The sequence below is a fragment of the Homalodisca vitripennis genome, chromosome 1, assembly GCF_021130785.1.
Source record: "Homalodisca vitripennis isolate AUS2020 chromosome 1, UT_GWSS_2.1, whole genome shotgun sequence".
Taxonomy (NCBI): domain Eukaryota; kingdom Metazoa; phylum Arthropoda; class Insecta; order Hemiptera; family Cicadellidae; genus Homalodisca; species Homalodisca vitripennis.
The window spans coordinates 3,958,368-3,980,866 of NC_060207.1; the positions used below are offsets into that span (position 1 = coordinate 3,958,368).

At 43.0% G+C, this 22,499-nt stretch overlaps 1 protein-coding gene across 1 annotated transcript in view; it reads left to right on the forward strand.

Moving 5' to 3' along the window:
- Window positions 1-21,001: 21,001 nt before the first annotated feature.
- Window positions 21,002-22,499, forward strand: part of LOC124356590 (NF-X1-type zinc finger protein NFXL1-like) — an 88,131-nt gene continuing 86,633 nt past the window's right edge. The window contains exon 1 of the mRNA XM_046807685.1: window positions 21,002-21,151. The gene's annotated coding sequence lies outside the window, so the exon portion shown is untranslated. The remainder of the gene's footprint in view (window positions 21,152-22,499) is intronic.

Below are 22,499 nucleotides of genomic sequence, written 5' to 3' on the forward strand. Positions count from 1 at the left end.
TTCAAGTTCCATTTCCGTACCATATTGCATATACTTGTGCTATCACTGGAGGGCAAAGAGCTTGAGTTTTGTTCCGAAGTGCTTGGATAATTGACTCTAGGTGCTGAAGTAATGTTTAATTGATATGCTCCTTTTAGGAATTGACTAAGGATCTTTCGTTGTTCCTTTACGGTGTCAGCGGAGGGAAGGCGAAATTTTTTCAATTCTTCAATTAGTTCGTCTTTCTTTAACTGATAAATCCACGAGATCCGTGGATCCTTTTTATTTTGGGCGGGTCGCGACACTCTCAGAGTCCGAGTCACAGTCTGACATTTTTGATAAAAGTTTTAGAGATTTCACAATTTTCATATAACTAGCAGAAACAAATCTTAAAGTTCTTAAGTTTATGTGTGTTAATATTATAGGGGCAATATCCTATAATGTTCTTACGTACCAATAATAATGTTCTTATATGTACAGCCAGTGTTTCATTATAAATCTAATATATACAACTAATCACAATTCAAACCAGTGTTTCAACAAATTTTTAATAGTTTTTTTTTATAAATTTAGCAAACACAATGTCTCACAAACTGCACCCAAAATACTTTAAAACAGTCCCTGTTCGGGCGCCAAAATATGTAAGGGGGTTTTCCTCTCTCTCACTAAACACTTCTATCCCGCGGGAAAACCCACCTCCGCACTAGTCTTTTGTAAGGGGATTCTATCCTGGGTCACTAAAGTAAAATGAGAAACACAGTTTAAGTGAAACACTGGTCTGCTTTATTACATCTATCCCCAGTCTATGTACACTATATACAAATGAGCTCTGATTCCTTAATTCTAATATTTACAACTTGGTGTTCCCTTGAGAACTCCCGCACTGGGACCTGGAGCTGGATGGCCGAGCTGGGTATCGAACCACGATCTCGTCAGGTGCAGTCCTGGGATCGACTGGTAGCCCCCGTAAGCTCCTTAACCTCCGTTGAAGTGCTCGAGGTCTAGTAGCAGGCTTCGGAGATCAGCATAGCTGTCATGACTCTATGGTCCCCGGTTGAAACAGCAGCGTATGATGTCCCTAGCTCCGTGTCCTCTCGACTGGCTGGCAGACCATCACATCCAAAATCACGACTCCTACGAGTACTTTCTGATCAGGTAGCGATCCTGCATCAGAATGAATCTGAGAACATACAAACTCTCTTTATATGTATCAGATAACATGTGGAAGGAGTGGGGGGGGCCATCCCCATCCAACCACATCTGTTATTAATGACATCGGTGGCTCAACACGCCCTTCCGATGTTCCGCGGGCTCAACACGCCCCTGCGGAGATGCCGGTGGCTCAACACGCCCGTCCGACGAGGGTACCGGTGGCTCAACACGCCCGTCCGGTGTCCCGCGGGCTCAACACGCCCATACAGGGGTGTCGGGGGCTCAACACGCCCGTCCGGTGTCCCGCGGGCTCAACACGCCCATGCGGGGGTGTCGGGGGCTCAACACGCCCGTCCGACGAGGTACCGGGGGCTCAACACGCCCATACGGGGTGTCGGGGGCTCAAACACGCCCATACGGGGTGTCGGGGGCTCAACACGCCCGTCCGACGAGGTACCGGTGGCTCAACACGCCCGTCCGGTGTTCCCGCGGGCTCAACACGCCCATGCGGGGGTTGTCGGGGGGCTCAACACGCCCGTCCGACGAGGTACCGGGGGCTCAACACGCCCATCCGGTGTCCCGCGGGCTCAACACGCCCATGCGGGGGTGTCGGGGGCTCAACACGCCCATCCGACGACGGAGGTACCGGGGGCTCAACACGCCCATCCGATTACCCGCGGGCTCAACACGCCCATGCGGGGGTGTCGGGGGCTCAACACGCCCGTCCGACGTACGTAGTACCGGGGGCTCAACACGCCCATCCGGTGTGTCCCGCGGGCTCAACACGCCCATGCGGGGGTGTCGGGGGGCTCAACACGCCCGTCCGACAAGGTACCGGGAGCTCAACACGCCCGTCCGGTGTCCCGCGGGCTCAAACACGTTCATGCGGGGGGTGTCGGGGGCTCAACACGCCCGTCCGACGACGAGGGTACCGGGGGGCTCAACACGCCCATCCGGTGACCCGCGGGCTCAACACGCCCATGAGGGGGTGTCGGGGGCTCAACACGCCCGTCCGACGAGGTACCGGGGGCTCAACCACGCCCATCCGGTGTCCCGCGGGCTCAACACGCCCATGCGGGGGTGTCGGGGGCTCAACACGCCCGTCCGACAAAGGTACCGGGGGCTCAACACGCCCGTCCGGTGTCCCGCGGGCTCAACACGCCCATGCGGGAGTGTCGGGGGCTCAACACGCCCGTCCGACGAATGGGAGGTACCGGGGGCTCAACACGCCCGTCCGGTGTACTGCGGGCTTAACACGCCCATGCGGGGGTGTCGGGGGCTCAACACGCCCGTCCGACGAGGTACCGGGGGCTCAACACGCCCATCCGGTGACCCGCGGGCTCAACACGCCCATGCGGGGGTGTCGGGGGGCTCAACACGCCCGTCCGACGGAGGGTACCGGGGGCTCAACACGCCCACGTCCGGGTGTCCCCGCGGGCCTCAACACGCCCATGCGGGGGGTGTCGGGGGCTCAAACCACGCCCGTCCGACAAGGTACCGGGGGCCTCAACGAGGTTGGGGCTTCACGCCGTCTCGCCGTGGTCCCGCGGGCTCAAGACGCCCATGCAGGGGGGGTGTCGGGGGCTTCAACACGCCCGTCCGACGAGGTACCGGGGGCTCAACACGCCCGTCCGGTGTCCCGCGGGCTCAACACGCCCATGCGGGGGTGTTGGGGGCTCAACACGCCTGTCCGACGAGGTACCGGGGGCTCAACACGCCCGTCCGGTGTCCCGCGGGCTCAACACGCCCATGCGGGGGTGTCGGGGGCTCAACACGCCCGTCCGACTGGTCAGGCCGCTAGGGCCCGACTGCTTTGCCAGCTCCCACGCCTCCTGCTTATCTAGTGAAAGAGTTGTGGTGGGGGTTGCCTGTTATGGTGGGGGCTGGCTAGCAGTAGGGCATTGCTTGATTTATTATACATTTCTAATCCCACCCATACAAATTGTCTCATCTCTTTCGACCTTCCACGTCCAAGTACGGCCTTTCCCCCGTTACTACTTGGGGGACCCAAACACTTCGTTACACTCTCCCATTTTTTTTCTAAAAAAATTAAAAGGATAATAAAGAACTCAAAAATACTTTTTCTCTTTATAAAATTGTTTTCCCTTTTTTTATTTCTTTTTATACACACACAATCTAAGAACTTTTTGTCTGTCTAAGAAAAATAGAAACCAACATAAGATACATAAATTAACCAACTTTTGCTTAACAATATCAAAGAATAAAAATAACATCTTAATAGTAATAAAAATCAACAACTTCTTAATAATAGTAATAAAAATCAATAATAACTTTTTAATACTATAAACACAAAATAATAACCAAGAATGTAAGGTTATTTCTTCCAGTACTTGGATCCTGTTTGTCGGGTCCCTGTACTTCCTAGTACCTTTCCCCAGCCGCTTCACTTTTCTGGTCCGCTGCTTCCTGTCTCTTAGCCTCTTCTTCGTTGTTTTCTCCGTTGAAGATGGATCTCTGGGTTGGGTTGCGTTGGGTACCGTGATGGCCATTGTATCCTCGTCCAAACGTCCTGCCTCTCCTGAGAAGGTTACCTCTCTGGGATCGAGCGATGTTTGCTGAATTACGGTTGGTCTGTTTGAGGATGCCGTATGTCCCCCGAGCACTTCAATTGGCTTCCCCAGTTGAATAACTGTTGCTCGGTGTTGTGGGTTGACCTGGTCTTCTGCTTCCTTGAGGTCAAGGGACTCACTGTCGTGTATTGATAGGACGTCCCAGTCTGTCCCCAGTTCTTCCTGGATGTTGGAGGGTTGATGTTTGGGTTCTCCTGTGGTCACTTCCTCTATGATTTCCTCTAGGTCCTTTAGAGTCAGAAGCCTATCCTCTTCCTGAAGACACAATTCCAATGTTGCGGCGGCATTGTTTCCTTCCTCCTCATCTTCTGACGATGAGATTTCCATATAACGTTCCTCCATTTTAATCATCGGTTTTCTTGGAGATGGCCCTTCTGTATTTTTTTATTTTTATTACCTGTAACTCCGGTTTGGGTGGATCGGCGTCTGTCGGAGTCTGGGAGGGATTGGGCACGAACATCGGTGAGGTGCTGCGTACTATTTTCTTTCGACCCTTCTTCACTGGTGGGGCTTTAACTCCAGGGATATGGGGAGGTGGTTTTTGGTGAGATTGCAGTTTGCCGCTCTTCAGCTCCTCCGCAAATTACTCCCCTTAACCAGGGGATGTCACTTTGTGTGAAAGTGATTGTGCGGTCAGCTGTGTAGGCCTCAGCGGTTATACACAAAAATACTCCGCAGTCCACTGTGTTATATTGTTTGGGGCCTGCCTTCCCCAGCAGTTTCCACTTCTTGGTTAGTAGAATTTCGTTTCTTTTGTTCAGTGCTTCCGCACTTAAGTATTCTGTCAATTTCTCTATGGCTGCGGTGTGGTCCCCATGAATGCTGTCGAAAACGGTTAATTTGTTTTTGTTCGCATGTCTATTGTTATTAATACCCAGTGTCGAATGTTTCTCTACAAAATAGGGCACCAAGAGCATCTCGAAACGAAAAATGTCTACCTTCTTAGTCCACCTGGCGACTGCACTGTACTTCTCGGAGAGAACTTTCTTCATGAAGTTGGTGTTGTACACAAAGATGGTGGGCCATTGGGACCTGGTTCCCCTCACTTGTAGTAAGTTAAGGTAAGCCGTAATTACCTTATCGCTAATTCTCTCGTTGTTAAACGATCGCCGCATAATCCTCACTTGTTAGCTCCATTGATGGTACTTGTAGTAGCTCCAGACTTAGACTGACTGTATTTCGTCTATGCTAGTTTTAATCAATCCTAGATTATCAGTTTCAGGTCTGGACAGGAATGTTCTTATCTGTTAATGCCATGATAACCCAGATGCCACTAGTTAAAAAAAAGCTTATACTTTAAATTGATTTGAATACTTTCTGTTTTCTTTTTGCTCCATTTTTTTGTTTTTGTTTTTTTTTTACGTGGATTTCAAATCTTTGACATGTATTTTCACATGCTTGCTATTTTTATTGACTTCGACTACTACCGGTGAGAGGATTTTGGTAATAATGTGGGGACCTGTATATTTTGGTAGAAGTTTGGCATTAATTGACTGTTCCGCTGAGGACAGGTGTCTTTCTCTACAATAGACTGGGTCTCCGACTTTCGGTTTGTACGGACGCCGGCGTAGGTTGTAATAGTGTCTTTGGTTATCATAGGGACCTTTCGAGATTCCTTCTTACCAAAATCATAGATGGTTTTCATTTCCGGTGGTAGTGATGTAGGCTCAGTAGATTCCCCCGTAAAATTCTGGTAGCGTCAACATTTTTGGAGTCCTTAGTTCTCGACCGAAGTTCAAATAGGCGGGTGAGAATCCTGTAGACGAATGTGTGGCTGCGTTCATAGCGAACATAAACTCCGGGAGTAAAATATCCCATTTCTTCTGTGATTCTTCCAGGTATTGTGCTATCATTGTTTCTATAACTTTGTTTTGCCCGTTCTACGGGATTTTCCTGCGGTGTATAGGGGGGAGTGAACTTATGTCTTATTCCTAGTTCATCTGATAGCTGAGAAAACAATTGGCTAGTGTATTGGGTGCCGTTATCGGAAATTAAAATTTCAGGGGTCCCAAAGCGTAAGATAACCCTTTCCTTAAACGCTTGCCCCACTGTTTTGGCGTTGGCTGATCTTGATTGTCTATGAGGATTTCCTGTATCTTTTCCCGTGGTATACAGAGTTTCCAAGGTGAAGTGGTAGTTTGGTTATTCCTTCCCACATTATTCCGGTAACATATTCTCAAATATTTGGTTAAACTGTTGGACCGGGGAATACCTTCCATGCCGTCGCAATTAGTGTCTGAATAGCCACCGTATAATCTTTGAAACTTTCATTTTGACCCTGGGTCCTACCTCTAATCTCGATATCTAATTTTTCTCTGAACCTCCTCGGTAGGAAACTGTAGTTCAAAGCACTTCAAAAATTCGTCCCAAGTATTCCACATGGATTTAGAATTACGGTACCACAGGAGTGCTTTCCCTTTTAATAGTTCAGGTAAAGCTACAAGGAGATGTTCCGAATTAGTATTATATGCTTCTTTGAGCTCATTCAGTCTTTCAAGGAATAGCATTACATCTCTTATCGCCATCATAATCAAGTTCCATTTCCGTACCATATTGCATATACTTGTGCTATCACTGGAGGGCAAAGAGCTTGAGTTTTGTTCCGAAGTGCTTGGATAATTGACTCTAGGTGCTGAAGTAAATGTTTAATTGATATGCTCCTTTTAGGGAATTGACTAAGGATCTTTCGTTGTTCCTTTACGGTGTCAGCGGAGGGAAGGCGAAATTTTTTCAATTCTTCAATTAGTTCGTTCTTTCTTTAACTGATAAATCCACGAGATCCGTGGATCCTTTTTATTTTGGGCGGTCGCGACACTCTCAGAGTCCGAGTCACAGTCTGACATTTTTGATAAAAGTTTTAGAGATTTCACAATTTTTCATATAACTAGCAGAAAACAAATCTTTAAAGTTCTTAAGTTTATGTGTGTTAAATATTATAGGGGCAATATCCTATAATGTTCTTACGTACCAATAATAATGTTCTTATATGTACAGCCAGTGTTTCATTATAAATCTAATATATACAACTAATCACAATTCAAACCAGTGTTTCAACAAATTTTTAATAGTTTTTTTTTTATAAATTTAGCAAACACAATGTCTCACAAACTGCACCCAAAATACTTTAAACAGTCCCTGTTTCGGGCGCCAAAATATGTAAGGGGGTTTTCCTCTCTCTCACTAAACACTTCTATCCCGCGGGAAAACCCCACCTCCGCACTAGTCTTTTGTAAGGGGATTCTATCCTGGGTCACTAAAGTTAAAATGAGAAACCACAGTTTAAGTGAAACACTGGTCTGCTTTATTACATCTATCCCCAGTCTATGTACACTATATACAAATGAGCTCTGATTCCTTAATTCTAATATTTACAACTTGGTGTTCCCTTGAGAACTCCCGCACTGGACCTGGAGCTGGATGGCCGAGCTGGGTATCGAACCACGATCTCGTCAGGTGCAGTCCTGGGATCGACTGGTAGCCCCCGTAAGCTCCTTAACCTCCGTTGAAGTGCTCGAGGTCTAGTAGCAGGCTTCGGAGATCAGCATAGCTGTCATGACTCTATGGTCCCCGGTTGAAACAGCGGCGTATGATGTCCCCTAGCTCCGTGTCCTCTCGACTGGCTGGCAGACCATCACATCCAAAATCACGACTCCTACGAGTACTTCTGATCAGGTAGCGATCCTGCATCAGAATGAATCTTAAACATACAAACTCTCTTTATATGTATCAGATAACATGTGGAAGGAGTGGGGGGCCATCCCCATCCAACCACATCTGTTATTAATGACATCGGTGGCTCAACACGCCCTTCCGATGTTCCGCGGGCTCAACACGCCCCTGCGGAGATGCCGGTGGACTCAACACGCCCGTCCGACGACGGGTACCGGTGGCTCAACACGCCCGTCCGGTGTCCCGCGGGCTCAACACGCCCGTCCGATGAGGTACCGGGGGCTCAACACGCCCGTCCGGTGTCCCGCGGGCTCAACACGCCCATGCGGGGGTGTCGGGGGCTCAACACGCCCGTCCGACGAGGTACCGGGGGCTCAACACGCCCATACGGGGTGTCGGGGGCTCAACACGCCCATACGGGGTTGTCGGGGGCTCAACACGCCCGTCCGACGAGGTACCGGTGGCTCAAACACGCCCGTCCGGTGTCCCGCGGGCTCAACACGCCCATGCGGGGGTGTCGGGGGCTCAACACGCCCGTCCGACGAAGGGGTACCGGGGGCTCAACACGCCCATCCGGTGTCCCGCGGGCTCAACACGCCCATGCGGGGGTGTCGGGGGCTCAACACGCCCATCCGACGAGGGGGTAATGGTACCGGGGGCTCAACACGCCCATCCGATTACCCGCGGGCTCAACACGCCCATGCGGGGGTGTCGGGGGCTCAAACACGCCCGTCCGGTTGTCCCGCGGGCTCAACACGCCCATGCGGGGGTGTCGGGGGCTCAACACGCCCGTCCGACGAGGTACCGGGGGCTCAACACGCCCATCCGGTGACCCGCGGGCTCAACACGCCCATGCGGGGGTGTCGGGGGCTCAACACGCCCATCCGACGAGGTACCGGGGGCTCAAACACGCCCATCCGATTACCCGCGGGCTCAACACGCCCATGCGGGGGTGTCGGGGGCTCAACACGCCCGTCCGGTGTCCCGCGGGCTCAACACGCCCATGCGGGGGTGTCGGGGGCTCAACACGCCCGTCCGACGAGGTACCGGGGGCTCAACACGCCCATCCGGTGACCCGCGGGCTCAACACGCCCATGCGGGGGTGTCGGGGGCTCAACACGCCCGTCCGACGAGAGGTACCGGGGGCTCAACACGCCCATCCGGTGTCCCGCGGGCTCAACACGCCCATGCGGGGGTGTCGGGGGCTCAACACGCCCGTCCGACGAGGTACGGGGGCTCAACACGCCCATACGGTGTCCCGCGGGCTCAACACGCCATGCGGGAGTGTCGGGGGCTCAACACGCCCGTCCGACAAGGTACCGGGGGCTCAACACGCCCATCCGGTGACCCGCTGGCTCAACACGCCCATGCGGGGGTGTCGGGGGCTCAAACACGCCCGTCCGACGAGGGGTACCGGGGGCTCAACACGCCCATCCCGGTGACCCGCGGGTTCAACACGCCCATGCGGGGGTGTCGGGGGCTCTCAACACGCCCGTCCGACGAGGTACCGGGGGCTCAACACGGCCCATCCGGTGTCCCGCGGGCTCAACACGCCCATGCGGGGGTTGTCGGGGGCTCAACACGCCCGTCCGACGATGGGTACCGGGGGCTCAACACGCCCGTCCGGTGTCCCGCGGGCTCAACACGCCCATGCGGGGGGTGTCGGGGGCTCAACACGCCCGTCCGACAAGGTACCGGGGGCTCAACACGCCCGTCCGGTGTTCCCGCGGGCTCAACCCGCCCATGCGGGGGTGTCGGGGGCTCTACACGCTCGTCCGACAAGGGGTACCGGGGGCTCAACACGCCCGTCCGGTGTCCCGCGGGCTCAACACGCCCATGCGGGGGTGTTGGGGGCTCAACACGCCTGTCCGACGAGGTACCGGGGGCTCAACACGCCCGTCCGGTGTCCCGCGGGCTCAACACGCCCATGCGGGGGGTGTCGGGGGGCTTTTCAATTTCAATTTTCAATTTCAATCTTTTTATTGTCGTAGACATGTATTACATGTATGACAAAAGTCCAGTAGTACATTATTAATAAATAACATATAAAAATACAATATTTGTATGAAAGTCAAGCTGTAGTAGGAACTAATTTTACATTAAAATAATAAAAGAATACAAATGATTATTAAAATTAAAATAGAGTTTAGGCTAGGAACTCCCCAACCGAATAAAAACAACCCTCTAATAGGTATTCTTTTAGTAGTTTTTTAAAAATTGTTTTTTCAGTTATATTTTTTTAAATGACTAGGGAGCTTTCCAAAAAAAACCTAGCCCCTGAATTTTGAGGCAGTCCACCCGCCAGAGCCGAGCGATGTTGGGTTTGTCGCAGATCTACTCGGGCTCGCGTGTTTGTGGTCATGTATAGCAGCTCCATCTACTACATTTTGCACAATGAAACCTTGCATAGATAATGGTCTCGTAAATATACAAAGATGGAAAGGTCAAAAATGCTGTGCTCTTTTAAATGCATTTCTGCATGAACTTCTGCGAGATATGCCAGCCACAACACGCACAATTCGTTTCTGTAATACGAAAACCCTTTTTAGTAAGTACTGAGGTGCCGAGCCCCAAACAAGAAGTCCATACCGCAACCGTGACTCTACCAAAACCAAAGTATATTATTTTTAATAACTGAACATGGCGATATTTTACAAACTGGGAGATCAGGAAGGACGATGAAGACAAAAGAGGCACACACCAAAGTTTATGTGGGATCGCCAAGTCAAGTCATCGTCCACCTGAAGTCCCAAATATTTTACTGATAATTGGTGTGTTCTATTTTTTCTTCGTTTATTTCAACACATGGAGGCTGAAGATGATTATTTTTTTTAAATTCTGTTAAATTGTGTTTTTTTGAAATTAAGATGTAAATTCAGATTATTTTAAAAATTGATAGGCCTGTGATAAGACTACGTTTACTGTTAATTTCGAGTTCTTCTGTACTGTAATTTAGAAAATACGAAGGCAATATCATCAGCGTACATAACGGTATTTTTCGTGGTTTTATAGTGAGCACTAAATTATTTATGTTAAAGGTTTAAACAAAAATTGGTCCAAGTACTGATCCTTGGGGGGACTCCAAATGTAATCTCAATCAGTTCCGAGCAGTGGTTATTGAGTTTGACAAATTGTTTTCGATCCCTAAGATACGACTCTAGCCACCTCAGTATCTCATTTGCAAAACCTAGGCGTTGCAAAACCCTCCATCAGTCTGTCATGACTGACACAGTCGAACGCCTTAGTCAGATCCATCATTACACCAAGTGTCCGCTGTCTTCTCTCCAGTCCCGTGACCACATGGGATATAAAAGTCGCCAATGCCTCACCAGTAGAGCGGCCCTTGACAAAACCGAACTGCTTGTCTGTTAGAATATTGTTTGTGAGCAAGTACGGTGATAATCTATTTAAAAAAATAAGTTCAAATACTTTACTTAGACTTGAAATTTGTGTAATTGGTCGGTAACAGTCAAGAGACGTACTGTCCCCTCCTTTGAATACAGGTATCACTAAACTAGTTTTTAGTAAAGGATGGAAAAGTAGCTTGCTGGAAAGAAGAGCTTATTATAACAGACAGGGGTTTACATATTGCATATGCACAAGCCTTCAATAATCTATTGGATATGTCATCAGCTCCACTTGAATTCTTATTTTTTAACATTTTGATGGCATTTACAACCTCAGCATGGGCTCACAGGATGTAAGAAGAAGGGATATTCCAATCTCGCCAAGAAATGATCATTATTAAGTGGTGGTTCAGTTGATTTTTCATTTAAATTAGCTCCAATTGATACAAAATGGTTATTCAATATATTACATACTTCCTGTTTATCTGATTCTATTCTGTCGTTGATACGTACATAAATGTTATTATTAGCATTGCTACTATTGTACTTTTCCTTTATTAGCTTCCATGCATCCTTGCTTTTATTAGTTGATTGCGATAGTATGTTTTTTAAATAGTTAGCTTTAGCCTGCTTAATTGTTTTAGGAATATACGTTCTTGTTACTTTTTATAATGAGCTTTATTCGCTTCACTGTTATCCAATTTTAAAATTTTCATGTAATGTTTTCATTGTTTGAACTTGACACTTTAATACCTGTTGTTACCCATCCTTTATCCTGGTTTCTTCGACCTTTGCGTATTGTGTTTCTTAGGGCAAGCAAAATCAAGAGCATAATTAATAATACTTATGAAAGAATTAAACTTTCAAAAGGCCACATTGTTTTGTAAACTAATTTAGAATGTTATAAAAGACATTTTCCCGTCGCATCTGGTTATGAGAATACATCTTCAACGAGATTACACTATATTTTGTTACATATTTGTCTCTGACGTCGAAACGAAGTAAATAGTTTATTTGAGCTTCTTCTTTGATAATTCTTAGGATCAATTCAAGACGGACATGATTCCCCGTATTTTAGGAGTCAAGACAGTGACAGCGTCAGATACCAGATACTGCAATAAGAGGAAGGTGAAATGGAGGTAAACTCAACATTCACATAAGTCTGTTGTTGCACCAGAGTAAGAAAGCCAACAATCCCTAATAAAAGTATTGTATATGTAACGTGTTAGATTATTGATTTTTTATTTGTTCAATAAAATTATAAACAAAATTGGTGCGTATGGTTTGAAGCACATTTAGGCATTTCACTTGTGCTTCATGTAGACTATGCTTGTACTTTGAAATAATTATTGGTTGTGTAATCTTTTTTCCATTATGAACATTATAGAAATATTATATATGGGGTTAATATCTTTCTCACCTTAAGGTCAATACTTTTATGCTAATTACTTACGGTCGTATTACAACATATACATCTCCCTTAACATGTTGCACTTTTATACGTTGCATGTGGTTGGAAGATACACGGATTGGTAAAAAATACTGAAAGTTCAGAAAGTGTTTAGAAAGGTCCAACAAGTGGATTTGATATGAAATTATGAAAATATATTGGTGTCAAACTGTACACTATAAAATCCTTAGAATTCTTAGAAACCATCTATTTCGCTTCATTTTGAAGTATTAGTTTATTTCACTCCCATTTTTTTCTATTATAATCAATGGTTAAATATTTCCAATATGTTGGTATATTTCTATAGAGAACGCTTTCATACAAACTGAGAGGAGATTGTAAAAGTATATATTTCACATCACCTACCGCGTGCAGTTGTTGATATATAAGGGGGATTGAGAAGCTTCTCTGCTATTAGAATGATCAGTAAATGACGTAATGGAATCATTTGTTATTTATGTTTCACCCTTGGCTTCTGAATTGCCTTTATATTTAAAACCATCTTGTCCTCTTACGTCAGCGTTAGTGTGTCCTCTATTATCTTCAAACTCATTATTCATGTATATGTATAAACATTGTCTTATTGTTAATTAAGTTATTATGATTTTCGTAAGATAAAAATATACCTCCTTTAAGACTTTTATATATATATATATATTATATATATATATATTATATAGTATATATATATATATAAAGTCTTTAAAGGAGGTACATTTTTATCTTAAGAAAATCATAATAACTTAAATTAACAATAAGACAATGTTTTATACATATACATAATGCACTCTTGTAACCAATTCCCTTGCGGCCCCCTCTGCGGTGATTTGTGTTATAGTGCTGACTCACGGGGCAGAACTCCTATCACGAATAAAATGAGAGCTATAGTGTGACAGCTATTAATAATGTACGAGATTCAAGACTTCTGCAATTCTTTGAGAATTAATGTAAGCTTTGACGCGCCTCTAGATTTAATAGTGAGATGCACCCTTGTTATTGTTTTAATGTTGTTGACAACATTTGATGATAGATATTCTATAAAGAATATTGGGCTGAGTACGCGCACGTCAGAGACATTGAATATGTCGCGCGCAATATAAATTTCTCTACTAATTCTAAGAGAAGCTAGTTAGCAAGCTAGTTTGTCAACATGAGATATTCAAATCGCGATTTCTGTCTGTGAATTTGACGATAACTCTTTTATTATTGAAAGACTATGGATTTTTTATTAGTTTTAGTATCTTGTATTACGCAAAACTGGTTTTACTTCATATCCATAAACAGATAATTCATGTCTCGTCTGTAAGTTTCGCGCTGTTCAGTCTTTATGTCATAATCATCATTAATGTGTCAAAAGGATGCAATTAATTGTAAGTAACACAAAGACTATCTGGTGTCGCTATGCGCAGGAGTAAACAAGTAAGATAGTCGCGTCTTACTGTGGCCCATTACATAACTCTCATAAGTTTGAGTAGTATATAAAATGCTCACTAGAATCTTGAATGCTATCTAGCATGACTGTAAAGGTCTCCGGTTTACTATTATATTCAGATGTGATGTTTTATCGGTGAGTATTATGCTACACTCTAGGTACGTTTATAGATTGTACAGTAATATTTATTTCTGTAACTGTAAGAGCTCAGAAGCTTGCAAAAGGCTGAAAGAGAAGGCAGTCATGATACATCTTAATATGTAGAAGAAAACTTAAATATGTGACATTTTTGTTGGATTTGGTAATAGTCTGCAATAAATGAAAAGATTAAAAACTTGAATTTGTAAACTCATATTAGCTAAATAAGTAGAATCCTTAAAAACTATGTTGCACGGATCTTAGTAGATGCATGCGCAAAATAGACTAGACGGTTAAAGAATTCATTTATGCACTATTACCTATCCTTGTCTCATTTGAAGATAGTACTGCCCCGAAATAGGTAAGAGATGGCGATACAGTATACTAGAAGTGGCTGACCGATCTATTGCCATCGTCTTCGCTAGAAGTAGACGGGCTTCGCTCTATGGGAGACATCTGAAGACATAGACGCGATGTAATTGCGCCATATGCTTGAGTACATTTCGATTCCTTTCACGGTATGTATGCCTAGACTTTGACCTCGCCCTGCATCTTAGTAATTGAATGGAAGAGATCTAGACGATTATGTGTAAAAACTCTGATTTCCATTCCTTGTGTAATAGAACTTACTGAAGAATTGTTACCTAATAGTTCGCAGTATCCATACTCTCAGTTCTATTATGACAGATAACTCAGCAAAGATACTCTAATGCAACTGATATTTGGCACTTCTTTGCAATATGTTAAGAACCAACGACAGGACCTATCCCAAAGGAATTGGATAGTGTAATGTGTTCACTCATTCTATTTATGTGTCCGTATACGATGAAGGTCAAATTTTGTGAAGAAGCCGCCTTTAGCTACAGATACTAGGCATTAGACACGGACCAGTTGCTGTATGCTATATTACTAGACTAGTTTGAGTATAACGAATCCTAACTACTCTTCTACCTAATAGAGGTAAGATACACGCTAACGTGTATAAATCAATAATCGGATGGAAGTACATGCATCACTTAACCGTCAGACTCACAAGAAAGTCTAGGGCGTGTATTGTCTGCAACCTCTCGCATTGAAGTTTGAGATTCCAGCAGACTATTTAGAGATCAGACTATGTGATATTAGGTGTTGATACTCGCAAAATCTGATTACAGAATGAGAGCATGGTAAGTTTAAAGGGAAGTCAACTTATTCCAATATGCATTATTGTTTAGTGTTAAGGAGTATTGATGTTATGGTAGATACATGGCAATATTTCACACCACTTGTCATATGTGTCCACCTCTGTATTTCTAGAATCGAGGGTGTATGTACCACTCGGCAATTTATATAATGTGTGACTCAGGTATTGTGCCCGCGCTTGACTGTATGATCTTCAGCTAGGTAATCTAAAAGGTCACTCGTAACAATAGCATAGCGAATTGAAGTACTCTCCAACTCGGTATGATGCATCTCAGTCCTGGCTACTTCTACTGTATGACTCGACCATGGCATGATGACTAAATAAAACCTGTCCTTATGTCTGCAGCTGAGTTATATTGAGAGCCCAGGCATCGAATGTGAAAGAAGGCGCCTATATAGATAAATCCTTATTTGCACCAGTATAGATGACTCGCATGATAAAGATTAAGTGCTACTCAACTCAGTACTGGTATTGACGTTTATTTCTTATATGTCAATTATTAACGCGATGGAAAATATCTCGCGCTAAAAAGAATTCAGCAAAGGTAACATATAAATGCTATGCATTAAACAATAAATTATGTGCTTTAAAAATCACCTTCATAAAAACCTTCACAATCAAACCGTTTTAGTCCCAAAATGAACAATATCAAAATGTTGCAGTTGTTCAATAGTGAGTGTGCGTGAGCGGTCACAACTACTAGAACACATGGTTGTAAAAATTGTCTCCCATGTCTTCCCACGCAATATGTTTGTGTAGGTCTATATGTGAGAGCGAGAAACTGACTATCTTGCGTTCACACGCGGGGTCGTTCACTTGTTCGATTTGAAAAGTATAGCGCGAGTAATATATATGGTTGTATATCTTGTGATGTGAGAATGACTCTTCGCTCGCTAATTTTGTACCCTTCTGTGAATGTGTGATCCTTAAAGTCCTTGATCTCATTCTGGTGCACCTTTCCTCCGAGCCAAATAAATATGAGCCTCTATGGAGCAACTCGTGCGTGCTAGTTTTTGATATAGTTGTGTTTTAGTGGTCTTACCGATATGATCTTATTTGTAGTGTTTAAATGGGTACTCATAAGTTAGTGATTATTTCTAATCTTTACTGCATGGAGAGTATCTAATAGACCCTATTACAAGTAAAGAGAAAGCACTCATGATCGATAACATAGTCCAGTATAGTGCACTTTATGTCGAAGCCATCTACTTTTACTTCCTAGCACTCGTGCGCCATGTATAGGAAGCATTGGGGAGATGTACGATGATATAGAGTAAAGAATGCGTATGTTAATAAGCATGAGAAAATGTGTAAGAAATTGCCATGTAATCGTTTTGCATGTATTTCATGCTGGTAATTCTCAGAATGCTCAAAATGTCTCGGAACTGTAAGACTTGAAAGCCTTTGAACCTTGTCTCTCTCAACGATAGTATTGTATTCTGGTAGATGGCTATTATAGTTACTGCTCTCGATGTCTCTCACTCCATGCAGTGAAATGTACTTGTTAACCGGATATTCTGTCTTGATGAGAACGCGCTGTTTCCTTGATGCTAAGATTGCCCAGTAGGGCTATGGTAGGAGTTTTTGCAAAACCGTGGGTAAGTGATACGGACAGAATCGTTCGTGAGGGGTTATTGTTGTTAGTAAGTAGACAGAACTCAGGATCAGCGCGAAATCATCTAATGGCATGCAGGTAGCGTCGGTCGAGCGACAGATTGCTGCACTGATTGTCCGCAGTCTTTCAAGTTAGTGCATTGTACGCCGTTTTTATCGACCAGTTCTAGTCTTATGTAGTAAGGTTTATGCGAGTTATGAGTTTATGTTTCATGCGATCTGTCAAAGGAAGTAGCGCTCGCTGTCTGAGATCGATTAAAGTGTATAGGAAGCCAAGAGATAGTGACATAGTTTAGGTGAGTTGCACGTTCATCCACGCTGTAGCGAGATTAGTATGGGTCTGCCTAATAATACACTAAATGCGAAAACCCGAGGAATAGCTCTACCTATAGTCGAGGACGCGTAAACCTGTGCATTACCAGAGATTGTGATGTACTCGTAACTTTGAAGTCAGGTGATTCTAAGCGTTACTGCTTCGGTATTAGACTGCTGTTATTTATAGGCTGATTGCACCAGACAGTGAGTTACAGTTCATGACGTGAAGTGCCCTGTGTGCTGGTAGATTGTTTGCGACTAGACTGTTCTGGTTATCAGAGTTTAATGGAGAGGACTGGATTGTGGTTCCACATCATCCTGGCTGATATGAAATTCTCGATCTCTTGGAACAGCTCTTACTATTGTATTCAGTAGAGAATCATTCGCTGGGCCGAGATATATAGTGTCCATATTCATCTCTCGCTCTTGTATGGTGTGTATTGTCTGATTGTTGCACGCGATTGGCTGCCTTGCTCTTATATCTAACTGCCAATCGTGTCTCTCTCACATGTCTGTCTGGAACTCTATCCTGAGCTCTGATGGGTTCTCCTATGCATTAATGAAGAACTTCGCACTATTCTACTGCACGTGATGTTGCGTTTTGTTATATTTGTCAGCACTCAGCCACGCCTTCCTCTAAGACCTAGGAGAATTGTACTTTGATTAGTTCACGCTGTTTTGGGCAGGTTAGAGACTCAAAGTTATTGAATTGCTTAGTTATTTATAAATGATGTCGGCGCGGCTCGATTGTGCCAGTATGTGAGAAGAAGAAACTGTGAGTCATTGCTGAGCGCATCAACGTCTTCAACATAGAGACGAGGAGATAAGTCTAGTGAGCGTTATACTGTGCGCTGCGACTATGTTGTAGTATTGATCTGACTTGTGTTTAATGATGATATAGACGGTCTTTATCTTTCTAGTGCATGATAGCGAATGTGCAAAAGCTGGAAATGTAGAGTTTCGCAGGATTGGCAATGGGGACTGTGAGGATGTTTTAACGAAGGAAACGCTGGAATGAGTCAGTCATTAACGTAGTAGTGCTAGACAGAGCTCGATACAAGCGCAGATGTTTGATGAGATAAATATTTGTGCGGCATGACGGCGAGGAGAGGAGGTACGCAGACTCGGGTGTATGGGGCATTAGAGCTAATGGCCGATAGATGGAACCGTGTCTATCTCCCTGGTTATCATCGTACCATCTGTTCCGCTAAGCATGGTGTGCTGCGCATCGCACATGTATGTTAATGTTGCATATGAATACACTTGACACTGTTTTAATAAAGAGACAGTACTTATGTAGATTGAGTATTGACAGTGTGTATATATTGGCCCTACGACTATCTGATAGAATTCTATAGATAGTTGCTCATCGATATTGGTGGGGGATATGCTTCATCTACTTAGAGTGGTATATCATACTAGTCGGTGTCTGTAGTAGTCAAGCTACTAGCAAAAGTTCGCCTATGAGATTGGTGTTGTTATGGCTCAGGTGTACCCTACTACATGCGTCCAATAGAGTCAAGTATCACCTCGATTGAGAAACAAGATTGTCCACAGCAATATCGTTGTCACACCAAAAAGGATTCTGGTGAATTTATAGAGTTTGCCACAAGCTTCAAAGGCTGTGAAATTTCCTCTCCTCCAAAGCAATAGGGGTCTGGCGATTAGCTGTTTCTAAGTCAATAGTGGAATATAATTTGAAAATTGTTGAACTAGGATATCAATTTTCGGTAAAGGACAGGCGTTTTACAAGGTGAATTTGTTTATTGTTTAAGAGTAGTCGATAAAATATCTTTCTTTTGATTTACACTCCTCATAACCAATACTTGCGCACGTCATTGAGAGTAACTTTCTACAATTATTCCTTCGGATAGTAATTTGAAAATTTCAAAATTCATGAATTTGAAATCTTTCTGCGAGAAGGATCTTGATAAAGTTGCGAAAGGCTTGCAATTTGGTGTACAGTTAGAACACAACTTTGTAGAATGATTGAAGCTGGTATGGAATTTGAAATTTTAAGAGTTGAGTTTACCGCCAAAAGTAATTTCAATATCTCGGCTTTTCCAGAATTCGTGGCCAATCATCTCGTCTGGCGCATAATTCTTTTAAAGAACTTAATTTTAGGGTAATGAAAACTCGATACCTTTAAATCTGTATGACACAACCTTCAAGCCTGGAAGATCAGTGGAAACTTTTGAGACTCGGCCGACTTATATTGTTGCGTACATTGCAAGTTAACGTAACTTTGGGAACCGCCTGTGATAATGGGACTGATAGCTCGGTGTTACTCAGTTATACTCCAAAAAGGGCCTTGCATAGGAAAAAGGATGTCTTGATCTCATAGCGGTCATTTAAGGAATAGGGCTTTTGGAATTAGCTTGAAATACAATAACCTCCAATTTTTATCACACCGGTACTAGTGGCGTCTCTCTTGCAGAGCATCTGTTACTTGGGTGAATAACAACATTTCAAGTAAGAAGAGGGTGGGTGAGTCTTTGGACAACATTTTTTATCTTCAGAGAGATAGTGCAGATCTACGATAATATGAAATCGGTCTGGAGGAGCGGTGGCAAGGCAAAGGTAACTGAGGGCTAATGTTCGACACATAGCGTGAGTATAGTGTACCCAGACTGTACAGTTGTGTAAACATGCGGTGGAACAGTGTATTTATCCGCTTGCCTGTGAACATACCTACTCTAAGGAGAGGGCCTGGTTTACTGTATCACTAAGATTTAGAATTTTATTTTCTAACAATTTGTGCTTTTTGCAAGAGGATTGAAGTCACTGATAAAGGAGTCTCTAACAATGTTTACAGAGTTACAGCCTTCGTTTAGCGTTTGCAAGGATTTCAAAAGTATCGAGTGTAATAGACTCGCCATTTTGTTGTCCTCAAATGGCTGACTGGGTGTCTAGTGAATACCTTACTTTTCTTAGTAATATAAACATGATCATGTTTAGTCAGAGCCTCTTGAAAAGAAGTGCATTTATCCATTCACTCGTAAGTATCGGCTGCGACATTGCAATCCTAGATTATTCACCCTCAATGTATTTGACGAGTTCTAGAAAGGTGGGACAAAAATATTTCTCCAAAGTTTACATTTCTTTTCAGCGTTAGGTGAGTTGTTATCAATTTCGAAACATTTTGGCTTGATATACTTGTCTATTAGCTTATACGAAAATATAAGGGAGCTTAAGTTTTTTAATTTAAGTTCCGATACAAAATGTGAACTAACTTTGTCATTTATTTTCAAGTATGATTTATTATTTTGTGATTGAAAGTAAAACATTACTTGAACTTTATTCTATTATGAGAATATATTTTATTCTAACTGAGCCTTTGATTGTGTAACAGTCAACGAGAAGATATTCCATATAATTCTAAAATATGCCGCTACCGGAAACTTTGAAGTTGTGCACCGTATTATCTAGCTTCAAATGGAGGATTATAAATAAATTGAAGAAAACTATTAAACATATTACATTAAATCAACTCTAAAAATACTCAACCACTTACATTTGGTTCATAATGAGGTAATTACAAGATTAAAATGTATTCTTGTACAATTCTGATCAAAACCTTTAGCAGCGCTATATATTTGCTTTAAAAACAGAACTAGCTTCACTGAACAAACTTTCTAACACAAAATGACCATTATGGATGTAAGGTCTTGCCTATTTCTGAAAAGCCAAAGGTGGAGTTTTCGTTTTTAGTTTGTTTGCTCATGTAAGAAATGTTTTAGTTGGTTTAATATTATAAGCTATAGTTTGCATTAAAATCGTATTTTCTTATTAAAATTTACATGAATTTTTTATTTATTTTTTTTAAATAGTAGAAAATATAACAGGGACAATAATATACATTGCAGTAGTGTAATCTTTTTGGTGTTCTCTGTGAATAATATAATAAGTACTCACAAGAGTGTCATAATGCAAAAGAAACCATGGCTAGTTCGACCGAGGATCAGTGGATTATTTAATATTGCTTGTTAGTTTCACACTAGAACTTAATGTAGTTCACAAAAAAAATATTGATGCTCGTAATAACTGATAATAATGGGTAATTTTAGGTTCAGTTGTGGATTATTATCGCAGTTGGCATTGGCAGCATTGCATAGCCAAAGACAAAAAAAATCTAGATTAGAGATGGTTTGGAACATAACATTTTATCAAAATCAAATCAAATCAGTGACGTGAATGGAAGTTGTTAGAATGGTAGTACGTTCATAGATATTTACTTGTTAAAAATGTGATGTTTGGTAGTTTGATGATTTATAATAACTGGTAAGTTACCAAGATTTGGAGCCAACATACAATTTTCAAACCAGATGTTTGTAATAGTTGCTTTGTAACGAGGTTATGTTTTACACATAGCCTAACAACTGAAGGCATGTTTTTCGTTCAGACCAAGACAATACGGTAAATTGGTGACGATACATTTTTAAGAAATCCGAAATCATGTATAAGCGATGGTTTTTTTCCGTAATTTTAGGACACCACTAGATTTGAGTAATAGACTAATTATCTTTCTATGCTAATGTAGAAAGGGAGCATTTAGGGTGAGGAAACAAGTTAAGCACTCCGGTTGTTCTGACAGACATGTAGTAAGGTTAGATGAATTTTTGATTAGATTAACTAAGTTAAAATTAAAGTAATGAACCCTGGTTTGCTCTCAGGTCGGGCAATTGGTCCTTGGGTAGGTCCAAGACTAGACTACAATAAAGGAAGGAGTGCTGCCTCCCACTAATAGTTACATCACTATCTATCCAACTGGAGCAGCAGTATAATAAGCGGCCACCAACACAATCGGATTTTAATTATCAAATTTCAAGACTCCAAAGGACTAAACTGTCAAAGACTAAAAACAAAGTGTACCAAATAACGTAATAGATATTTCAATGAACATTATGGTTTTGCATGTTGTCAATCTTGGAAATTAAAGGGGTAGGGTACAATAAGCGGACCCTGTTTTTTATATCGAAGAATGGTACTTTGGGATTATACCGACCACACCAGTATGAAGAACACAAAAATATAAATTTATAGAAACAAACATGATAGAATGAAAAAAACAACTCTTTAATTACAAACTTATAACGATTATCAATTGTTAATGGGGTCACATTCCGTTTTATGCCCCCAACGCTTAAACTTTTTTCAGTGAACTTTATAAAAGAAGAAGAACGTTATAAAACAATGTAGTTGAGTAACAGAACTAACATTCCATCAATCAACAAGCATTTCCAGGTATTGTGATCTGTATTGTTGTCGCTGTTATCTTATCTTTCTCTAGAATCCCAATTACGGCAGGCCGCGCGGCATCACATGATTATTAAAAATTTTTGCACGGTACATAATTGCCTTTCCATTACAATTCAATTTATATTTCTGATCAGCCCGTCTAGAATTTGATATTTTACTGATAGGTACTATCTCGAGGGATGTTTTTCTTTTGTTGACATCAGCGCGGGGCAGCTGATGGCCGGAGGCACTTGCATTTTGGGTGGCGGAGTGTGATCAAGAATAAAAACAAGTTTTGTGTTTTTTTTTTTAATAAAGAGTTTAGTTTTTGTTGGGTAATGTTTGTTTTTGTTTAATTTTTGTGTTTGGAGAAATGTAGAGATAAAAAACA